This window comes from Meles meles, chromosome 5 (assembly GCF_922984935.1).
Source record: "Meles meles chromosome 5, mMelMel3.1 paternal haplotype, whole genome shotgun sequence".
Classification (NCBI taxonomy): Eukaryota; Metazoa; Chordata; class Mammalia; order Carnivora; family Mustelidae; genus Meles; species Meles meles.
The window spans coordinates 83,033,114-83,054,384 of record NC_060070.1 but is presented as its reverse complement, the minus strand read 5'-3'; the positions used below and the strand labels follow the sequence as shown (position 1 = coordinate 83,054,384).

The window sequence follows — 21,271 nt, the reverse complement described above, 5'->3', positions numbered from 1 at the left end:
CAGGAAACAAAGATAATAAAAAAACCCAAAGGTGTTTCTTTGACATAACTAATAACATAGACAAATCTTTGGCAAAATTGATCAAGGTAAAAGAAAAAAATGTAAATATTGTTTGTAATGGAAAGAGAGCATAAGTACAAATACAGCAGATAAAAAACTGAAAATACAATGGAAAACATCATGCTAAGCATTCAAACTTAGATGGAGTGAACAAACTCTTAGAAAAATATAATTTAACAAATTATATAATATATATATAATTTAACAGTTCATATGTATCATCTATATGTAGTCTACAAAATTAACAAAAACATTTTATATGTACATATATGAGTATGTGTGTATGCATATATATAGTTTATTTTTTTAAAGATTTTATTTATTTATTTGAGACAGAGAGAGAGAAGGAGCAAAGGGAGAGGAAGAAGCAGATAAATCATCTATAACATTTACCTCAAAGAGGAACACCTGGCCCAAATACTTTTAAAGATAAGTTCTAGTCAGATATTCAAGGAGATTATTGCAATATTAAATAAACAAATTGCCCTATGGAGGAGGACAGATAAAATGAATCCTGACTATATGCCACACATAAAAATAAATTTCAGGTGGACTAAAATCTCAACATGACAAAATGCTCCAAGTCCCAGGTTTAAAAAAATTATCATTTCATACCTATCATTTTGGGAAAAACACTAAAAAGGCTGATAATATCAAGTGTTGACTGATAAAGGGTTAATATCCAAAATATATAAACACAACTCACACAACATATATCACACAACTCAATAGCAAAAGCACAAATAATCTGATTAAAACAATGGGCCGTGGACCTGAGTAAACACCTTTTTAAAGAAGATGTACAAATGGTCAACCGGTGAATGAAAAGGTGCTCAACATCATTCATCATCAGGGAAATGCAAATCAAAACCACAATGAGATATCCCCTCACACTGGTCAGAATGGCTATTATAATAAAAGACAAGGAATAACAAGTGTTGGTGAGGATGCGGTGAAAAGAGAACCCTCGTGCACTGCTGGTGGGAATGCAAACTGGTGCAGCCACTGTGAAAAACAGTATGGAGGGCCTTCAAACAATGACAAATAGTGCTCCCACATGATCCAGCAATCTCACTTCAGGAAAGGAAATGAAAACAAAATCATGAAGACATAATCTCTGCTCCCATGCTCACTGCAGCATTATTTACAATAGCTAAGATATGAAAACAAACTAAGAGCTCATCAACGGATGAATGGATAAAGATGTGCTATATTCCGAAAATGGAATATTATTTTTCTGTGGGAAAGAAGGAAATCTTGCCATTTGTGACAACATGAATGAAGCTGGAGGGCTTTATGTGAAGTGAAATGAGCGAGACAGCGTAAGACAGATACTACTTGGTGTCATGTATCTGTAGAGGTTTTTTAAAAAAAATCAAAATTCTTAGAAACAGAGTAGAAAGTGACTGCCAGGACTGGGAGGTGAAGGAAACAGGGAGAGGTTGGTAAAAGGTAGACTTTCAGCTGTAAAATGGAAAGGTCTGAAAATGTAACACAAATATAATGTAAAACATGGTGGCTTGAGCTGATGACAGTATTTTATGTCATTGAAGTTTGCTAAGAAATTAGAACTTAAATGTTCTCATCAAAAACGAGATAAGTATGTGAGGTTATGGGTGTGGTTGTTTTTTTGTGTTTTTTTGTTTTGTTTTGTTTTTTGTTTTATTTGAGACAGAGAGAGCATGAACAAGGAGAAGAGGCAGAGGGAGAAACAGACTCCTTGCTGAGCAGGGAGCCTGACCCATGGCTGGATCCCAGGGCCTTGGGATCATGACCTGAGCCAAAGGTAGCTGCTTAACCAACTGAGTCACCCAGGTGGCCCAATGGATGTGTTGATTAACTAGATGAGGAGGATCCTTTCACAATGTATAGCAACTCACCACGATGTACACTTTAACTATCTTACCACTTTATTGGTCATTTATTCCTCAAAAAAGCTGAAATAAAATACCAAGTGTTGTCAAGGATATGGCCCAATAAGAATGCTCAGATACTCCTCTTGGGAATGCCAACCGGTAGAATCTCTTTTGAGCATATGGAGGTGGATGGATGTTAATTGAGATTAGACATTTCACTCTTCTTGTATACCAAACCCCAAAATTTTTAGGGCAGTAACATCCTGAGGCCCAGTGTATGAATCATGTCTGGTTTAAGCTGGTCATAACCATCCCATAATCTTTTGCCAGGCACTTGCTTTCCCATTTCCTTGACACTAAGTGTTTGGCAACCTATTTTAGCCAGTGGAATGTAAAAGGAGTTCTGATGAGGAACTTCTGGTTGCCAGGACATGAGATTATCCAAGGGCAGGGTGGGAGTAGGCATGTCATTGTATTCCTCATCCATGTCTTCATCCAAATTCAAAAGTTGCCTACCCTGAAAACGTAAGGAGTTTTTCCTCCACCAAAAACAAAAGCAAAAATAAAACAAAAACAAACAAACAAACAAACAAGCACACCTTGTCCACCTATCCTATTCTCTTTTTTGGAACATTGATTGGAATGAGACTGTGATGCCTGGAGTTCTAGAAGCCATTGTGTGACTATGAGGTGGCAAGCAAGAGCAACAAGAGGATAAAAATTGGCGAGGTCTTTTGCTAACAGTCAGATAACTAAATCTTTATTGCTTAAGCAACTGTTAGCAAGCTTTCTTTTAACCTATAATCAAAAATTTTCCTGAAAGAACAGTTGTCTAGTAAAGTGAAAGAAAAGCTTCAAGCTCAGAAACTCTATTCCTAGAATATATATCCTAAATAATCCTCACAAATATGCACAAGAAAACATGCCCAGAAATGTTCACTGCAACCCTGTTTGTAATGGTGAGAAACATCAAAATGACCTAAATATTCACCAACAGGAAATATGGATAAATAATTTGAGGTCTAGTCATTCAAAAGAATGCTGCAGGAAATTTAAATAAATAAACTGGAACTACATGAATCAATGGACTAAATCTTACCAGAATCCTGAGCAAAAAAATGCAAGTTTCAAGAGGATTTATACAGTATATTTATATAAAATTTCAAAACATGGAAACAATCTTATATATTAAGGATGAATTAACTTATAATACACATGTAAACCATGTATGGAGATGTTAAATATCAAATTTATTATAGTATTTATTTTTGTGGAAGAAGATAAGGAAGTAGTATAGGGAATTCAACTTCATCTATAATGTGAAATCTAAAGTTGTCCATGAATACTAATTATTCTAGATAATAACAAGACTATTTAAAGAGTTCTCTAAAAGCACATTTATAAGATGCATCAAGTCCTCCTTGGCTCACTCTAAAGTTTACAGTATTTCAATTACAAAATTTGAGGCCCATAATTCGTGAGAAATAACAGACAGAATAATCAATCTTAATGTATTAGACACTCCCAAGGTAATTTCTGTTGTTATCAGGATAATTCGGTAAATCATAAGTTTCTTTGCAATGTTGGTCAGAATCCTTTGCAAAGTGCACTGATCCACACAACTCTGGATTCAATGTGCATATGAGTGTCATTCCTGGCATTTTTCTTATTCTCGTTATCCTTTATTTTTCTAAGACATGTTATAAAATTGTAGTATCTTCACCCCTATCTCAGAAAGACCCTACCTTCAAAATCACAAACCTTTCTCATGTTCCGACATGAAGGCAAGTAAGAAGCTACAAGGAATTCAAGTTTATTGAAAAAAAAAAGGAGATGAGAGAAAGCATTGTTTGTCCCAGGCAAATAAGACAGTCTTCGTTCTACAGCAAAGGCCAGATAAATACCAGATATAATTAATATTTCACTCTTTCAGTAAGATTTTTCCCACTGTCTTACAAGCAGTATTTCTTGAATTAACTTCAAAGTGAAGTTTCACAAAACCTTTTCTAGACCTCTGTGCTAAAAGAATTGTGTAGAAAAGAGGTAGGTCCATAAGGGGGCAAAGAAATACCAAAGTCCTACATTAAGCAAACAAAAAGGTTCCAGGGGATTTTGGATCAATGAAGACCAATCTGTGAATGTCCCAACTGTGAGTGTGAGAAGTAGAAGACAGAAGAGATGGAAGAGTGCTCATACCAACCTAGTGGATAGGGATTACTGGGGAAGTGACCTTGACCAGCCCCAGAGACAGAAGAGATGGAAGAGTGCTCATACCAACCTAGTGGATAGGGATTACTGGGGAAGTGACCTTGACCAGCCCCAGAGGTCCCAGAACTGAGCGGCTTGAGTCTGCCTCCTTGAGTTGAGTGAAGCAAGTGTCCCTTGGGACACTTAGGAATTCCCTGGCTATTAGAATCCCTTAAGAGAAGTGCTGATTCCAATATAGTGGTAACACTCTGAGTTAAAAGGACCTTAAGCCTCCAGAACACAAACCCGAAAAAACCCCATCCTTCCTCTGAATCAAGAGGATGGAAACAGAGAATGGTACCATATTTCAGTCCACGGTGGAACGCCTGCTGTAAGCTTCTGCCATGAGAGCTGTGAAAGGGTGGGTCAAGAAAGTGCCAGTGGAAGATCCATGAACACGGTCTGGGAAGCTGATCAAGCGAGAGGATTGGTATGTAGGCACCAAACAGGGCTGGAGATAAGGTGTGCAGAAGCACCAGAACATGGCGAATAAGGAAGGCAGGTACTTAGGAAGAGGGGAGCTTTTCTCTGTAGCTCCCCTACAGAGAAAAGCAGAAGATGAAGTTAGGATAAAGAGAGATAATCAAGACAAAGAAGACCAGTGGAACTACAGGGTATTATGCTAAGCAAAATAGGTCAGCTAGAGAGGGACAATTATCAGATGATCTCACTAATTTTAAGAATTTGAGAAACAAGCCAGAGGATCATGGGGGAAGGGAGGGAAAAAGAAACAAGATGAAACCAGAGAGGGAGAGAAATCTTCAGAGACTTTTGATCTCAGGAAACAAACTAAGGGTTGCTGGAGTGGAGGGGGCTGGGAGGAATGGGGTGGTAGAGTGAAGGACATTGGGGAGGGCATGTGCGATGGTGAGCGCTGTGAATCGTGTAAGACTGAAGAATCACAGACCTTTACCCCTGAAACAAATAATACCTTATAAGTTAATTAAAAAAAAAAAAAAGCCAAGACCAAAGGTCACGGGGTAGGATGAGGCAATAGTTAATACAATGTACAGAAATGACAGAAAAAGGCAAGTTCTCATGGGCAGGATTAGGCATGAGGACTACCCCTTTGTGTCTCACTCAGCAGAGCTTCCATCACCCTAAGAACCATAGTGGTGTCTCCAGAGGTTGGGCCTCGAGCTGCAAGGCCCCTCTTGTGCTACAGCTAGTTTCCAGCCTCAAGGCTGCTGTCTCTGTAGCTCCGCTCTCCCCCGTTCCCATCCCCACTGTGCATAACTGCCAGCACAGGACTCTCTCTCCTTTCCAGTTCCTGCGCTTTGGGCACTGCCTCCTCCCGGGGCACCTGTGGTCTCCAATGAGTCTGAGCAAGCTGTTATTCCCAGCCTTCCACTCGTCGTTCCCATTTTCTCTATTCTAGCAATCTGGCTTCTGCCTGAATCTGACTGCTGACCTTCCTTCTGAACTTGGCCGCTGAACTTGGGCATTCTCTCCAAAGGCCGGGCTTTAGAATCTCTTCCCATTTGGGAAAGAGCTTGCTGGCAGATGCTCTGGGTTCCAGCGCCTTGTAGGATAGAACAGTGAGCAGCACAGATAGAACAGAAATGTCCGAGAGAAAGCGGAAGATGGAGGCAACATGATGGGTGATGTCTGAGTGAGCCGTTTCAGGAACACGAGCTCTGGAGTCTGAAATAAAGGGAGGGGCAGGAACTGATGAAGGAAACTGGAAACTAAAGAATCTCTCCAAGGAGCAGGTAGGCTGAGGCAGTCTTCTGACCTACTTCTACTTGTCTTCATTTCCCTCTTGGTCCAGAAGGACCTGCTTTCTGAACGAGACATGGGGGAGGCCATTGGAAAAAGCTGGCTTGGGTGACCGTGAGATGAGAAGGGAGCATTTCCTTAGAGCAGCTTCTGATAAGGACGTACTTTGAGCTGTTGTCCGCTTACTACTGCTCCTTCAGAGGAAAGCTCTAGTAGCCCTGCTAGTTCTAAGCTTTCAGTAACCCATCTGTCTTTTCTTGCCTTCGGATACAGAAAGAAAGAGAAACTGAGCTTCTTGGCTCCACAGGTCCCAGAACTATCTTTTCCAACCTACTTTGGGTAGCTAACTTGCTTTCCGAACATCCTCTTCCTGGCCTTTAAATCTCAGTCTGAAACAAAAGCTACTGTATGGATTTGAAAGTTGCTAAGAGAATAAATCTTAAAAATTCTCTATGGACATTGGGGAGGGTATGTGTTATGGTGAGTGCTGTGAAGTGTGTAAACCTGGCGATTCACAGACCTGTACCCCTGGGGGAAATAATACATTATGTGTTTATAAAAAATTTTTTAAAAATTTAAAAACACAGAAAATGGTATAATAAATAATTCAAATTAAAAAGAGTTCTCATCACAAGAAAAAGAAATTCATAATTACATGTGGTGGTGGAAATTAGTTAGATTCTGTGTGGTGATCATTCTGCTGTACATATGTGTATCGAATCATTATGTTATACACCCAAAACCAGTATAATGCTATGCTAATTACAATTTGATAAAAAAATTAAAGAAAAATACTTTTTGTTTTTTAAGATTTTATTTTTTTGACAGACAGAGATCACAAGTAGGCAGAGAGGCAGGGAGAAGCAGGCTCCCCGCTGAGCAGAGAGCCCCATGCGGGGCTCGATCCCAGGACCCTGGGATCGTGACCTGAGCGGAAGGCAGAGGCTTTAACCCACTGAGCCACCCAGGTGCCCCGAAAAATACATTTTTTAAAAAACAGATAAATTGATTTATTCACATTTGTTCACATTTACCAAATGTGATTGTTTGTTCATTGATTGTTTTGCATTGATTGTTCACATTTACCAAAGTAGTTGCTCATTTTAAATGCTATCACCGTGGGCACCTTTAGAATTGATGGCATGCAAGTTTTCTATAGTTATTAGTTGACCAGCCCCCTGACTGAGAGTATGTTCATTTTCTGATGATTATAACCATTTTTCCTGTCAACAGTCACATGGATAAAATTAACATTTTGGGATAAAAAATAAATTTATGTATGTTTATAGAATTTTTTTCTCAGTCCAAATTTGACATCACATTCTCTTTGGAGAGAAGCTTTCTGGGTCATAACTTTAAGTCTGCAAGAACTTCACGAAGGGTAAGGAAAAGCTCCTGTCCTAATTTATAGAGTTTAGATCATTGGAGTCGCTTTTCCCCAAGAGAAAAATCAAACGTTTAAGAGTAAGAGCACTTGAGCATTCCAAAAAACACATTGTACATTTATTATCACAAGCTCTCTGTTCTTTCATCGGAACCTCCAACATTTGTTGGTTGGCGCCTCCTATCAGAGTCAGAGAGATGGAAGCAAAGCCTACAATTTGTGTTATTTTCATCCCCTTCAGTAATTGAACTTTGATTATCAAACTCCTGTCAAGTGCCACTCAAGAAACTGCAGGGAGAGACTGAGAATATGTGCCAAGATCTCTCAGACCCTGGAGCCCTCCCAGAAGCAACAGCTTTGCGGGAATCACAAGCTGCCACCACTCTTGCTCCGCAGGGAATGAGAGCAGCTCAGAGATGTGTGTTGAAGGGGGTGGACAAGGGTTTGGCATCCAAAGCACCACCAAGCCCGATTTCTCTGCTCATTCATGTAATAGCTGCAATCTTGTGCCAATCAATGAACTACTCTAAACTCCAGTTTTCTCATCTGTAAAATAAAAGTAAAAATGTATACACTATAGAGATTTTGCATAAATTAAATCATTGTAATTTAAGAGTCCCCTGGAGTCAGACTCCTTGGGGTTCAAATTCTGGCTAGACCACTTACTTGCTATGTGATTCTGGGCAAGTTGCTTCAAGTCGTTAAGCCTCAATTTCCTCAATACACGCAGTATTGATAAAAATGATTCCTACCTTCTCCGGTAGTGGTGTGGAACAAGTGAGATTATCCATAGGAAGAGTGTAGTAGCAGCGGCTGGCGGTCGTAAGTATTCAAAAGAAGGTTAGCTGTTATTTTAGACACCACTGCAGACAACAACTATTTCCGGTTCTCTAACTAGGTTGCACATTAATAGAAGGAAGGCAGTGGTACTAGAAATGCCAGCAGGCAGACCCTTTTCTTTACAAAGCATTTCTTTCTCTCTCTCTCTCTTTTTTTTTCCCTCCTTGGGGCGCCTGGGTGGCTCAGTGGGCTAAGCCGCTGCCTTCAGCTCGGGTAGTGATCTCGGGGTCCTGGGATCGAGTCCCACGTCGGGCTCTTTGCTCAGCGGGAGCCTGCTTCCTTCTCTCTCTCTCTGCCTGCCTCTCTGTCTATTTGTGATCTCGCTCTGTCAAATAAATAAATTAAAAAAAAAAAAAAAAGAGTGTTCTGGTACCCATAACAAAGCACCTAGGGGGAAGGGAGCCTAGAAAGGCTTTAAGTGTATTTCATTCACAATGAAATCCATGTGCTTTGCAAAGAAACAGTATCCTGGAAAGGGGCCAGTTACCTTAGGTGCCTAAGATTGTAAATAAAGCATTAAGGAAGAGACTCAGGGAGTCCAGATTAAAGATAGGCCATTATTATCGTTAATATCTTCATTAACATTTTTATATGCTTTTTTAAACGTGTGAACTGTGGTTGGTTTAGGGACTGAATTTTATTCAAGATGTAGTTGTGTAGGTGTTTCCAACTGTAGAACAATGTTCTTTGGGACAGTAATTAAAAGTATAGTTTTGGGAAAATGTTGAGACTGAAGTTTTTAGATGAAACCGAGGCCTCGCCCCTGCTGCTGGTCCCAGGCAGGCCCCCGCCTTCCAGTCTTGCCTGAGCTCCTCTGGGTTCCCCGACTTCCTTACTCTGTGGGAGCTTCCTCTGTGTTCAGGAGACACATCTCGGATTGGGTGTCACTTTCATTCACTTTCTGCATGCGAGGACCTTTCACATCCTAGACGATTCTTTATATATTTTTTTAATTTTTATTTATTTTTTTAATCTCTTTTCAGTGTTCCAGAATTCATTGTTTATGCACCACACCCAGTGCTCCATGCAATAGGTGTCCTCCATAATACCCACCACCAGGCTCACCCAACCTCCCACCCGTCGCCCCTCCAAAACCCTCAGTTAGTTGCTCAGAGTCCACAGTCTCTCATGGTTCGTCTCTCCCTCCAATTTCCCACAACTCTCTTCCCCTCTCCATCTCCCCATGTCCTCCATGTTATTTCTTATGCTCCACAAAACTATGGAACGCTTGACGAATTTGCGTGTCATCCTTGCGCAGGGGCTGTGCTAATCTTCTCTGTATCGTTCCAATTTTAGTATATGTCCTGCCCAAGCGAGCACACGTCCTAGATGATCCTGATGCTCGTTCTGGGTTAGGAGAAGATGGACAAGATGACAATTTTCACTACAATAACTCTTGTGGAGTTTTGTCATTTTCTGACTCCCTTGCTTTTCCTTTTTGTAAAATGATTTTCTAACCCCAGACATGCTAAATAAACGTGCTTAAAAAGTGGTATTTCATGGTTACCCGAAGGAAGTGGGTGCGGGGTTTAAAAAGGTGATGGGGATGAAGGAGGGCTCTTGTCCCAGTGAGCACCAGGTGTTGTGTGGAAGTGTTGAATCACTATATTGTGTACTTGAAACTAATATTACACTGCATGTTAACTAGCTGGAATTTAAATAAAAACTTAAAGAAAAAACAGTGGTATTTCATGGTTACCAGAGGCTAGGTGGAGTGGGGAGTTATTGCTTAATGTTTAATTCTGTTTAGGATAGTAAAAAAAAAATGTTCTGGAAATGGATAGTGATAATGTTTACACATCCTTGTAAGTGTACTTAATAGCCACGGAATTGTACACTTAAAAATGGCTAAATTGGTAAATTTTATGTATATTTTACCACAATTTCAGAAAGTGCTATTTCAGCATTATGGCTTAATCAGTTTTTAGAGACACAATACTTTCTAGTCAGAGAGCATTCAGTGGCCCCGGTTCGAATGGCCTGCCATTTGAGGTGGACACCTGCAGCTAACATGCTGCTTCCCACAGGTACCAGGGACCCAGTGGAGGTGACCAGAAGGCTGTATTTCCTAATTAGCATATTAATTAATTGTATATAATTAGATGTTTTGAATTGGAATGTTTGCTATTTTTAGGCACCCTCCTTTCAATGTCATCACCTGAAGGCAGGGTTTTCACTGACAGTTTAGTTGTCAAGTGAAGGATGGGTGTTAAGGGGCACAGCTTACCACTTCAGGTGAGTCAGTTCTGACCTCTCTTGCCATTAGTGTGAGATTTCAACTCGAACCATCCAATCCTGATATTTGGTTGGGGCATTAATATTGTGAAAGCAAATTAATCCTCTTGGAAAAGCATAAACAAGCATAAACATGTTTTTGAAATTCTGATGCTTGAATAATATTAGTAAAATCATCTCATGAACCTGGCATGAATTATTTCCTACTTTTCAGAGAAAGTTGTCTTAGAATAAAGACAGGGTGGGGCGCCTGGGCGGCTCAGTGGGTTAAGCCCCTGCCTTTGACTCAGGTCATGATCTCAGGGTCCTGGGCTCGAGTCCCACATCAGGCTCTCTGTTCTCTGCTTGGCAGGGAGCCTGCTTCCCTCTCTCTTTCTCTCTGTCTGCCTCTCTGCCTACTTGTGATCTCTCTCTCTCTCTCTCTCTCTCTCTCGCTGTCAAATAAATAAATAAATAAATAAAATCTTTAAAAAAAAGACAGGGTGGGGTGTCTTTCGGTCCCACAGGGCGCTTGCAAGAAGGATGGTGTCTGCAGAGCTGCAACGTTTCTCTCTCTCTGTCTCTCCCTGTCCGTCCCTGAGTTTCTCCTTTCAGTTATCTGTTTCCAAGTCTTCGCCCCAGCTCCTTTTCTTTCTTTCTCACAGTGAGGTAGAAGGTGGGCAAGGCGAATATTATTATTGCTATTTTACAGATTTTACAAGTGACATACAGGGAGGAAAAATGAAAACAGAGCTCACTATTGGAAGAGCCAGTCCTAAACCCCATGTCTTGTGACTCTGGCCTGATGGGGGTTCCAGAGCTGCAGCCAGGATTCTGGAGGTCCTGCAGTCCAGGAGGGGAACAGGGATGCAGCACCACCAGATGTATGGTGCCAGAGACTTGGACAACTGGCAGGTATGGTGCTGAGCACAATTCATCATTAAGTTTCCCTGAAGATGCTCCCAGAAGCTCTCCTCCTGGCTGCTGGGTGGCCCTCAGCCATCCATCCAGACTAGAAGAGGGTGTAGGAGGTGTTCAGTTTGGGGAGGCCAACAGGCACATATGCCCTCTGCATTTGGGTGACTGTGATGTTGAGTTCCTTTGAAAGTCAAAACTGTCCACCAAATTCAGCGATTTTTAGCCCACATAGCTGGGGAAATATCACAATAAAATTATTTCTCAAAAAATAAATTTGGTTGTCACATTCAATTATTATCTAGTTCATTCTAGCTACACAGATACTCGATATAGGAAAAAACTTTAAAACATCTCTTCCGGGGGCACCTGGGTGGCTCAGTCGGTTAAGTGTCTGCCTTCGGCTCAGGTCATGGTCTCAGGGTCTTGGGATTGAGCCCACTTCAGGCTCCCTGCTCAGCGGGGAGTCTGCTTCTCCCTCTTGCACCTGCGCCTGTGCTTGCTCTCTCTTAAAGAAATAAAATCTTTGGGCCACCTGAGTGGCTCAGTGGATTAAAGCCTCTGCCTTCGGCTCAGGTCATGATCCCAGGGTCCTGGGATCGAGCCCCGCATCGGGCTCTCTGCTCAGCGGGGAGCCTGCTTTCCTTCCTCTCTCTCTGCCTGCCTCTGCCTACTTGTGATCTCTGTCTGTCAAATAAATAAATAAAATCTTAAAAAAAAAAAGAAATAAAATCTTTAAAAAAAAAACACCTTTCTATTTCCCTTCCCCCAAAGGATCAATTTAGTATGTAAAAATGCAAAACAAAAGATTAGCAACATCCTGTTAATACTATGATTAATCAATATATCTGTGATGCAAGATCGTCGTAACTTAAGAACTCTTCATCAAGCTTCCTGAATCAAGTCTGTATTTTCCCTTTTAATTATGTTTAAAAAAGAAATCCTGGTCTGAGAAGCCTGAAAAGAAATTTTCAATGTGCGCCAAAGACATTCCAGCTTTTATTCTCCATTGCTATTTGCAATCACCCAGAGAGGAAACATGTAAGAGAGATTCCACCCAGAAAAATCCCCTTCAGGTCACAACTGACATTCTCTTTCTTAAGGTGCCCCGCTGCGACAAGCAAAAGCCAGTTCAAAGATAGATCTTTGGGGCACCCCCTGGTGGCTGAGAAGAGTCAAGAACTTGTCCTGACCCAGAAGGTCAGTGATCTTTGAGGCTTTCTAAATGGCCATCACCCAGTTTTCCGTTCATCGTTGCAAATGCATTCAGATCAGGAAAACAGGAGGGAGTGGAAAGAATTTGGAATCACAAGACTTGGATTTGAGTCAGAGCTCTGTCATGTACTAGCTATGCAAACCTGGGGCTGGCTGGTCAGTTTCCGCAGCGCTGATGTTGAACCTGGGGTTTCTCACAGGAGATAAGGGGCAATGTCAAAACTAGAGGAGTATACGATTCCATTTATCTGATATGTCCAGAAAAGGCAACTTTATGGAGATAGATAGTAGACTAGTGGTTGCCTGGGGCTGGGGATGGGAATGGGGATTAACTATAAATGGGCATGAAGGATCTTCCTGGGGTGAGGAAAATGTCCTCAACTGGACTGTGCACAACTCGGTAAATTTACTAACAATCATTCCAATGTGCATTTGACCTGGGTGAATTTTCTTGAATGTGAGTTATACCTCCGTAAAGTTGTTTTTTCAGATAGCAACTGGAAGGAAAAGCAGGATGAATGCCTGTGTAAACCCAGGTACAGAGCCGGGAAGCCCATACCCCGCACTAAATAAAAGGGAAAGGGAATGTGGGGTAAGTTAGGGATGGGCAGGAGAAATGCCCAGGACGGGTGCTGCTGTTTGGAAGTATATTTTGGCCACTTCACCTTGTCTATAGCTTGTGTCCAGGAAGGTTGCATTCGAGGGGCACAAAGTGCCCTGCCCCTCCTGCAGGCTAGGGGCAGGGCTTCTGTGCACTGGGTTGGAAGTTCTGGCTGTCAGGGGCACTTCTGTTGGAGGGAAGACTATTAAAGCAGCTGGCTTGAGGCAGCTGCTTCAAAATGACTTTTTTTTTTTTTTGAAATGTAAAAACTGTGTTTTCTTCACAATATTTCTCAGTATGAGGTAATTCAGTGTGGTTGGGGAATTAGATAACACTAAGGCACTGAGGAGTGGGCTGGGGGAGAGCATGGCTTTTTTTTTTTTTCCCTTTGTATTACTTAGTATTACTTACTAACAGAAAACTTGAAAGTGTGAGCATTTATGGAAGTGCAATAAGAAAATTCAGGAGAATATCTCTAGAGGTGAGTAGAGAGAAACTTGGTAGGAGTAACACCCAAGTGAAGCTGGAAGGAAGGAAAGAAAAAAGACAGAAAGAGAGAGAGAGGGAGGGAAGGAGGGAGGGAAAGAGGAAGAAAGGAGGGAAGGAGGAAGGAAGGAAGGGAGAGAGAAAGGGGAGAAGGAAGAAGGGAGGGAGGAAGGAAAGAAGACCCAGATCATATAGCAGGAAATAACATTGCATCGTACATACCAACTGGGTTTACTATCTTTAATATAACAGACACAAACCAGAGAAAAGTGGGCAAAGGATGGCTATAGGTAATTCACAAAAAGGAAAAATAAGTGAATAAATCTGTCAACATTTCAAAGGACATTTAGCCTGGCTACTAATTAATAACTATTATTAACAGAACAATGAGCAGGGGCTCCTGAGTGGCTCAGTTGGTTAAGCATCCATTCTTGATTTCAGCTCAGGTCTTGATCTCAGGGTCATGGGTTCAAGCACAGGGTTGGGCTCCAAACTCCACACTGGGCTTTGGGCTCCACACAGGGGGATGGAGCCTACTTCAGAAAAAAGAAGAAAACAATGAGCTATTTTTTCACCTGTGAGATTAGCAAAGATTATGAAGATTGGTGTGATTATCCTTAGATAAATGGTATAGCCTTGCTGGGGGAAATTTGGCACTCTACTTCAAAATGTAAATATGCATGCCTTTTGGCCCAGCAATTACAGTTTGGGGAATTACCTGATGGTAATAATAACACATGTGTGAAAAGATGTATATGTTAGTGTGTTCATGATTGAGTTATTTGTAAAGACAAAAAAAAAAAAGGAAAGGTTCTCAAATGCTCATCAACAGGGACTTGATAATTCTACATCTATTCAACAGACTATCCACGTGGTTAAAAATTAAACATTTTTAATTAATAATTAAATTAAAAATGAACATGATCTATATTTTAGGTCATGAGGAAAATACTGACATTATGTTACTAAGTAAAAAATGTCAGTGCCATAAAAGCATAGATGGCACGATCACATTTTTGTTTTAAATTATACAGTGTGGGGTGCCTGGGTGGCTCAGTGGGTTAAAGCCTCTGCCTTCCGCTCAGGTCATGATCCCAGGGTCCTGGGATCGAGCCCCACATCAGGCTCTCTGCTCCGCGGGGAGCCTGCTTCCTCCTCTCTCTCTGCCTGCCTCTCTGCCTAGTTGTGATTCTCTCTGTCAAATAAATAAAACATTAAAAAAAAAAACAAAAAAAAACTTTAAATTATACAGTGTGTGTGTGCACGCCTGTGCATGTGTGTAATGGCCATGAAGAGGCACTGCCCAGATGCCCCTTCAAGAAAGGACTTATTGCCCCAACCGTCAGCCCTTTCAGGAATGGCCTCACTACAGAGCCCCTTCCCAGTGTCCCTCCCTGCTGAGCAGGGCTGGTGGGCACATCCTGACAGAGGCGGGGACAAAGGCGGTCATTTTACCTCAACAGAGAACCATTCTGATGCGGATTTTCACTCCAGCGCTCCCTGTGGGGTCCGCTGAGGCTGTCGTCAGGCCTGAAACACAGCAGTTTCCCTCAATACCCAATGCTGCTCTCATCCCCATCTTTCCACCAGGGTTGCTGACCCCAGGGATAATCCTTAAGAAGTATCTCTCACGACAAACTCCATCTGAGGATCTGCTTCGTAGAAAACCTAACCAGTGGTTTTTATACATACCCAGTGAACAAATTCTGGCAAAAACATATCCAGCAAGTATTTACGTTGGATGGGTTTTACGTTATAGTTTTTGACCTTGTCTGGTTGTTTTAAAATGGGTATTTATTAGTTTTGTCATCAGATGAAAATAATAAAGTGGTTTTCATTTTGGAAAATAAAAAGAACAGTTAACAGTTTCGTTTTATTCTGGTCCAGACGACCACATCAGAGTACCCAGATTGCAATGGCAGGACCACGCCCCCTGGCGTGCGCTCTTTCCAGCAGGGAGGCGAGCGATTCTGAACGCTCTTCTGGCCCCTAAGACCCTTCCTACTGCTCCAGGTCTTGGTCCAGGTGAAAGCTTTGCTCCTTCCTCCACCAGGCTGTCAGCATATTGTTGAGGTTGCCTGTAGAAGAGCAATTTGGGGGAACTGTGAGGACCCACTGAAGACGGCGTGTGTGCGTCCCCTGATGGGATTAGATGGACACAGGATGCTACATGTTGATAAATTCTCAAACCTGGAGTACTTACAGGTTGTCCCACGTGTTTCATCACCACTGGGAGGAACGCATGTGCTGGGGATGAGCCCAGTGGTGTCTGCTATCAGATTTCTCAGCTTAGAGCCTTACCTGTGCCGCCTGCACTCGAAGTACCTGTCTTCGAGTTTCCCTTGGTCTTGTGGCTTTGCCAGATTTGGGCTGCATGTGTGACCCTGTTCAGGGGAGTAAGGAAACGGTAGGGTTGGAAGCCATGGCTCCCGAGAACCAGGTGTTTTTGCTTGGCCAACGCAGTCTTAGGGCATAATGAGTTAGTCATCCATGGTAGCAGAGTCCGGAAGGTGTCCTCCCCACATCCATCCTTTGCGCCTTCATTCAGAAAATTCAAAATCCAAGCTTTTGCTGGCACACATTGCAGCCTCCCTTGCAGCTCGATGGGATGAAGTGAGTCAAGTCTTGCTGATAGTATCTGCACAGAATCCAAGTTCCGGGCTGTCTCCTTACCAGAAGTGCTTTCTCTTTACCCCTGTCCTGCTTGTGAGAAGGCAGGTCTGGTGTGGGTGGTGGGGCAGTATCTGTGAATATGCAGCTCTGGGCAATGCCCCAGGGATGAAAATGTGCTCCAGAGAGAAGCAGCGATGGTCCCTGTCACAGGGAACCTCCACGGCGTCCCTTGACTACTCACACAGGGACTGTTGTGTAAGAGAGAACAGAACTCCTTTCTTGTGTAAGCCACTGAGTTCGCAGAATGGGGATGTGCGAAAACCAATCATTGTTTTTGGATTTTACTCTTATAACTCGATTATAGTGTTTGCTGCAATGATGTATTTACTTCTCTGTGTTCTTCTCCAGAATATTTCTTTCTTTCTGAACTGCTAGCCGGGAAGAGGCATTCTCTGTTTGCCAAACATATGAATAATCGAATGCTGGGGAAACTTTGTAGAAAAGGAAAGCTGAAGAACTGAATACAAAGCTTGGTTTCACAATTTCTGTAACAAAGGTTTCCCCAGGTCTCTCTAGCCGATCAGCTAGGGCTCCATCAATAATGCAGGGACACAGAGATGATGAATGTCTAAGTACTCATAGCCTCCCCTTCCCTTATCTCTTGGAGGAAGATGCTGGTGTTTTCCTGCTCAGCATGCTGTACCACTACACCCCCATCCGGACCAAAACTCACACCCACATTTCAGATCCAATTAATCCGTGTAAGGAGCACAGCAAAAGGAGGGTTTGTGTCAGAAAAGCCTGCGAGAAGGAAGCAGGGAGCAGCTACAGGGTGGGAGTGTGTGGGAGCCTGGGAGGGTGGAGAAAGGAGATTTGTAAAGAGACGAGATTATGAACTGTGTTTCTTTTTGAAAGTCGCTTGAGTGATATAAGTCAAGTCCTCTCTGACAGTGACTCCCCAGAAAAAGATCAGGCTGAGGACACTGGGATTTTGTTTCCTGACAATAGTCCCAGCTCAAGTTTCATGGCTTTTACACCACCTCTTCGTGAAGGTCTTCAGCTCCTTCCTCAATTCATAAATTCTGAGAGTTCTAGATATTATATTTCTTGTAGCCATGAATCCTAACCCTCACTGTGATGCTGGCTGCTCATAAAATCACAGGAAACAAACCCGCACCCTCCATCACTGCCATGGTCTCCCAGGGGCAGCTGATGTCCCTGCCCACAGCAGGGTCTTCCTGTGCTCAGGACATCTTTTGTCCTGGCCCCCTGGTCCCTAGGATTGACCAGGGAACTGACATCTGAGATACAGGTCCTCACCATCTTCATTTTCCTTCCAGGTACATATGCAAACATTAAAAATAAGACTTCTTTTCTGTTTCAGCTGAAAAACCATCCCTCAGTTCATACTCTTATGGTCCTATCTCCCATTTGAAAACACAAGGCAGACTCAAGCTGGTTCCAGCAGCGAGCCGGCGTTGGTCGAACTAAGCTAACTTGCAGCGCGATGAGTGGAGCCTGAGTTTGCGTGAGCTCTTCAGCGGCAGGTGAAAACCCCCGTCAGGTTAACATACCTGAGCTGTGGTGTGGCTCAGGGGCACTAACCACAATTGCCAATAACTGGCCGGGCCTTCAGGGGTCCACAGACACCTCTACAAGGGTGGACAGACCCACTTTTGTGATTCCTCAGTCTGAGGAACCCACAGTGTGAAGACTTGGCTGGAAGTGGTTTCTGAGCTTTATTAAGCATTATTATTAGTTTGTGCAAAGGAGCCAGAAGCCTAAAGCCAGGTTATTGAATGTGGAATATTCAGGAAATTGAGTTGCTGGTAAATAAGACTACTGACTTACAGAAATACACGTTGTTCTTGACATTTGACAAACAAAATTTTGCTGTAGTTATTAAAGATACAGCTTCTTGTGGTTGGTAAGGAGACAATCTGCTGAGCACGTGCAGACAGTGACATTTGGGTGACATGGGACCTGAGGGCAACAACCAGATGGCTCATTTCTGTGACGAGTGAGATCCCTGCAAGGCTGTGTGTGAAGAACTACAGGCGTTATTGGAACTTCTGTTTTACCATAGGAGAATTAAGGAATATTACTGAGTGGGTTTTCCGTCTATCCATCTTTATTAACAGAATTCCAGAGTATATAAGGCCATAAAATTAGTCATTTATTCAGTATTCCGTGTGAGGCATTGTACTCGGTACTGATACTAAAACATTTCAGTAAATATATTTGCTCAATAAAAAACCATGACCCGTCCAATAGGAAGAACAGACTATTTGAAATAACTGCCCTAATGTGTGGTTAACTTACGTAGAGGGCGTGAAGTCCGTAGCTGTTGGCTGCTCCCAACGTTGCAAAATCTATGCAAAAAAAAAAAAAAAAAGTGAAATCACACACACACACACACACACACACACACACACACACACATTAGTGCTTGATGGGAACAGAGAAGGAAACTAGGTCTCCTTAACTAAATGATGTATTCTCTAACCTTTTGGATATTTGAAAGCTAATTTAAGCTCTGAAAACAAGATAAGGCTCATCTATTAAGTGATCTTTGCGATGCCCCAGGGCAACAGCAGATCCCAAATATACTCACTGAAATGTCAGCATTTCTGTTCCCCTTTTCGGCGGTGATACAGAGAGCCTCATTGTGTATTCTCCCCAGCAGCTCTTGCTGGCAGAGTCTTTGTGAAATCATAGTGGTCAATTCTCCTTCCCTGGGAATGGGAATGCTGGGGGAGGAGGACTCCCTTTAAAGTTGCCTTAAAGTAAAGGGATTTTTTTTTTTTTAATAGGTCACTGAAATTTATTTATCATATATCCAAGCCACGTCTGACATATGGGAAAATGCTATTTACATAAAACATTAAACATTAAAAAGAAATAGTATTTGTTTTTTAAAACAGTACTAGGATCCCAGGATTCTAAGAAGAAAGTTTGATTCCAGGCCTGCACTGTAGTTATCTGCCCTGCTACAAGAAACTAGAGTGGAGGTAACCGGCAATATATTTTTCCGGATTCAAATATGAATGGATTTCATATGTGTGTTTCTGCATCTATAGTTCAGATGCAAGGTTTGTCCCTTAGTTCAGTTCACACAGCTCCAGCTCACCAGTGGGAGGATGGGCTTGGCTCAGGGCTAGGGCAAGCTGAGGACATCTGAAGCTGGGGCTGGACCTTGGTGGGGGCCACTGTCCCCGTTTCATTGGGCCAGCCAAGCCTTCTGCCTCGTGCTGCCAGTCTGCACTCGAGGGGCTCCTCTTGGATAATAGCTAGAGGGGACAGGAAAACCGAATTCTGGGCAAATGGAAAGAACGTGCATGGAACAATAGGAAGTGTTGTCTCCCACTGATGTGCGCACGCGCGCATGTGTGGGGGTGTGTGCGTGTGTGTTGAGTGTGCTGTGGAAGGGAGTGGGAGTTCTAAGAGTACACTGCCAACTCTTCTTGGAGCTTGAGAAAAATCCGACTAGATTTTTACCTCACGGGATGCAACAATGTATAAATACATATAAAACACCACAGGAGAATAAAAAAGAACTTAGCGAAGACGAAGAGATTGTGGACAGATCTGAGGAACATTTAGGAGTGTCAGCAGCACTTTGCGACTGATTGGATATGGAAAGCAAGGGAAAAGGAAGAGTTATAACCAGATTTGTGCCTTTAGCAACTGGGGCCTGTGTCCTTCTGTTAGCGGTGGAGACAGGAGGACATTGCCTGACTCACCTACCTCTTTCCTGCCACCCACAGCCAGCTGCTCTGTCGTCAAACTCTCAAATAAGACTGTCCCTGAATTCCTTACTATGACAATTACTTCAACTTACCACTGATAATATATATATCTTTTTAACTAAAACTTGGGATACATATTCCTGTGTGGTCTGACATGTGCAGAACTGTCTTCCAAATGAGGATGAAAGATCCTTGAGGTGGTTCTTGTTTTAGGGCTCCAAGGTTAAGCTCCACGGTTGGATCTGAAATGCCAGGAGCTCTTTGGGTGTGTGCCGGGTTCTCAAGCCGTTAGGAGAACCATATCTGACCTTACAAAGGCACATGAATTAGAAGACTGATCTGGATAAATCTCAGGATTTCATAATCTTCCCAAGTGGCCTCTAAAAGAATTCTTTTCCCCAAACCATTTTTAATCTCATAAGGCCCAAAGAAAGTTAGAAAGTAACAAAGCTCCTTCTTTCTTTTTTCCTTGGATAAAAACAAACCAAAACGAAAAAAACCCTAATGCATTTTCTTTCAATGGGCTAAAGTTCCATTAGATGCTGATTGGAAATTGCGTGAAGGAAACCATCCCAGTAGGACCTTTGGTGGCAATGGGGGTAGGGGGTGCCCTGTTCCATTCACACAGCTAAGGTGCTCTGATGTTGTGCAGGTGGGCGCTTCCATACCAGTAAGCGATGGAGAGATAATGGTCTTTCTCTGTAGTCCTAGGCAACTACAGAAACTATGTTATTTAAGGTTCTATGTGAGTTATCAATTCTATTGATTAAATAAAAGTTTCAAGACATCTCACTTGATCACTGCATCTTCTTTTGAGTTCTGCCTTTAGCTGTGTCTCATTTGTTGGAGGTGGGGGACAACTCCCCATGCTGTTTTTATATATCTTATAACAGCTCTTGCTCCAGATGTCTTTTCAAGGATATTTGTATATGGAAGAATCTTGAAAGACAGAGATAGAGTCTCTCTCTGGGGCAGAGGGCAGGTTTGTTTCCTGGAGAGGATAATAAAGATAATGTCCCTCTGGGACAAAGTCTGGGTAGGTTTGCTAATGTTGCCAGCAGTTCGGATCCAAGGCTCTGAAGGAGATCCAGCGGGACCCACCAAGAGAGTCCTTGGCTTTGAGCAGGACAGAAATCAAATGCAAGCCGACAGGAAGTGGGAGCAGAGTTCACTGAGGATCTAAAGAGAACAGAAACAGATGCAGCACCTGGGAGACTCAGAAAGGAAGGTAGCATGAGTGTTGTCTTTGTTTATGGTCTGGGGATTTTTACTGAGGATTGCGGTCTGGTGTGTCTTCTTAGGCATCCGAGAACCTGTTAGAACAAAGACAATAGCCCAGGTGTTATTCCCTGGAGCCCGGGGGTCTTGGCTT

At 42.5% G+C, this 21,271-nt stretch overlaps 1 long non-coding RNA gene and 1 other non-coding gene across 2 annotated transcripts; both read right to left on the bottom strand.

Annotated features, from left to right (window-relative positions):
* Positions 1–9,319: 9,319 nt before the first annotated feature.
* On the bottom strand, positions 9,320–9,426 carry LOC123942852. Its single transcript, XR_006818489.1, has one exon. It is a non-coding gene; the product is annotated as a U6 spliceosomal RNA (small nuclear RNA).
* A 4,392-nt stretch (positions 9,427–13,818) lies between these two features.
* Positions 13,819–18,504, bottom strand: LOC123941159. The gene is made up of 3 exons (XR_006818227.1): positions 18,473–18,504; positions 14,993–15,067; positions 13,819–14,073 (listed from the first exon to the last, which is right to left on the bottom strand). It is a non-coding gene; the product is annotated as an uncharacterized LOC123941159 (long non-coding RNA).
* Between the last annotated feature and the right edge of the window lie 2,767 nt (positions 18,505–21,271).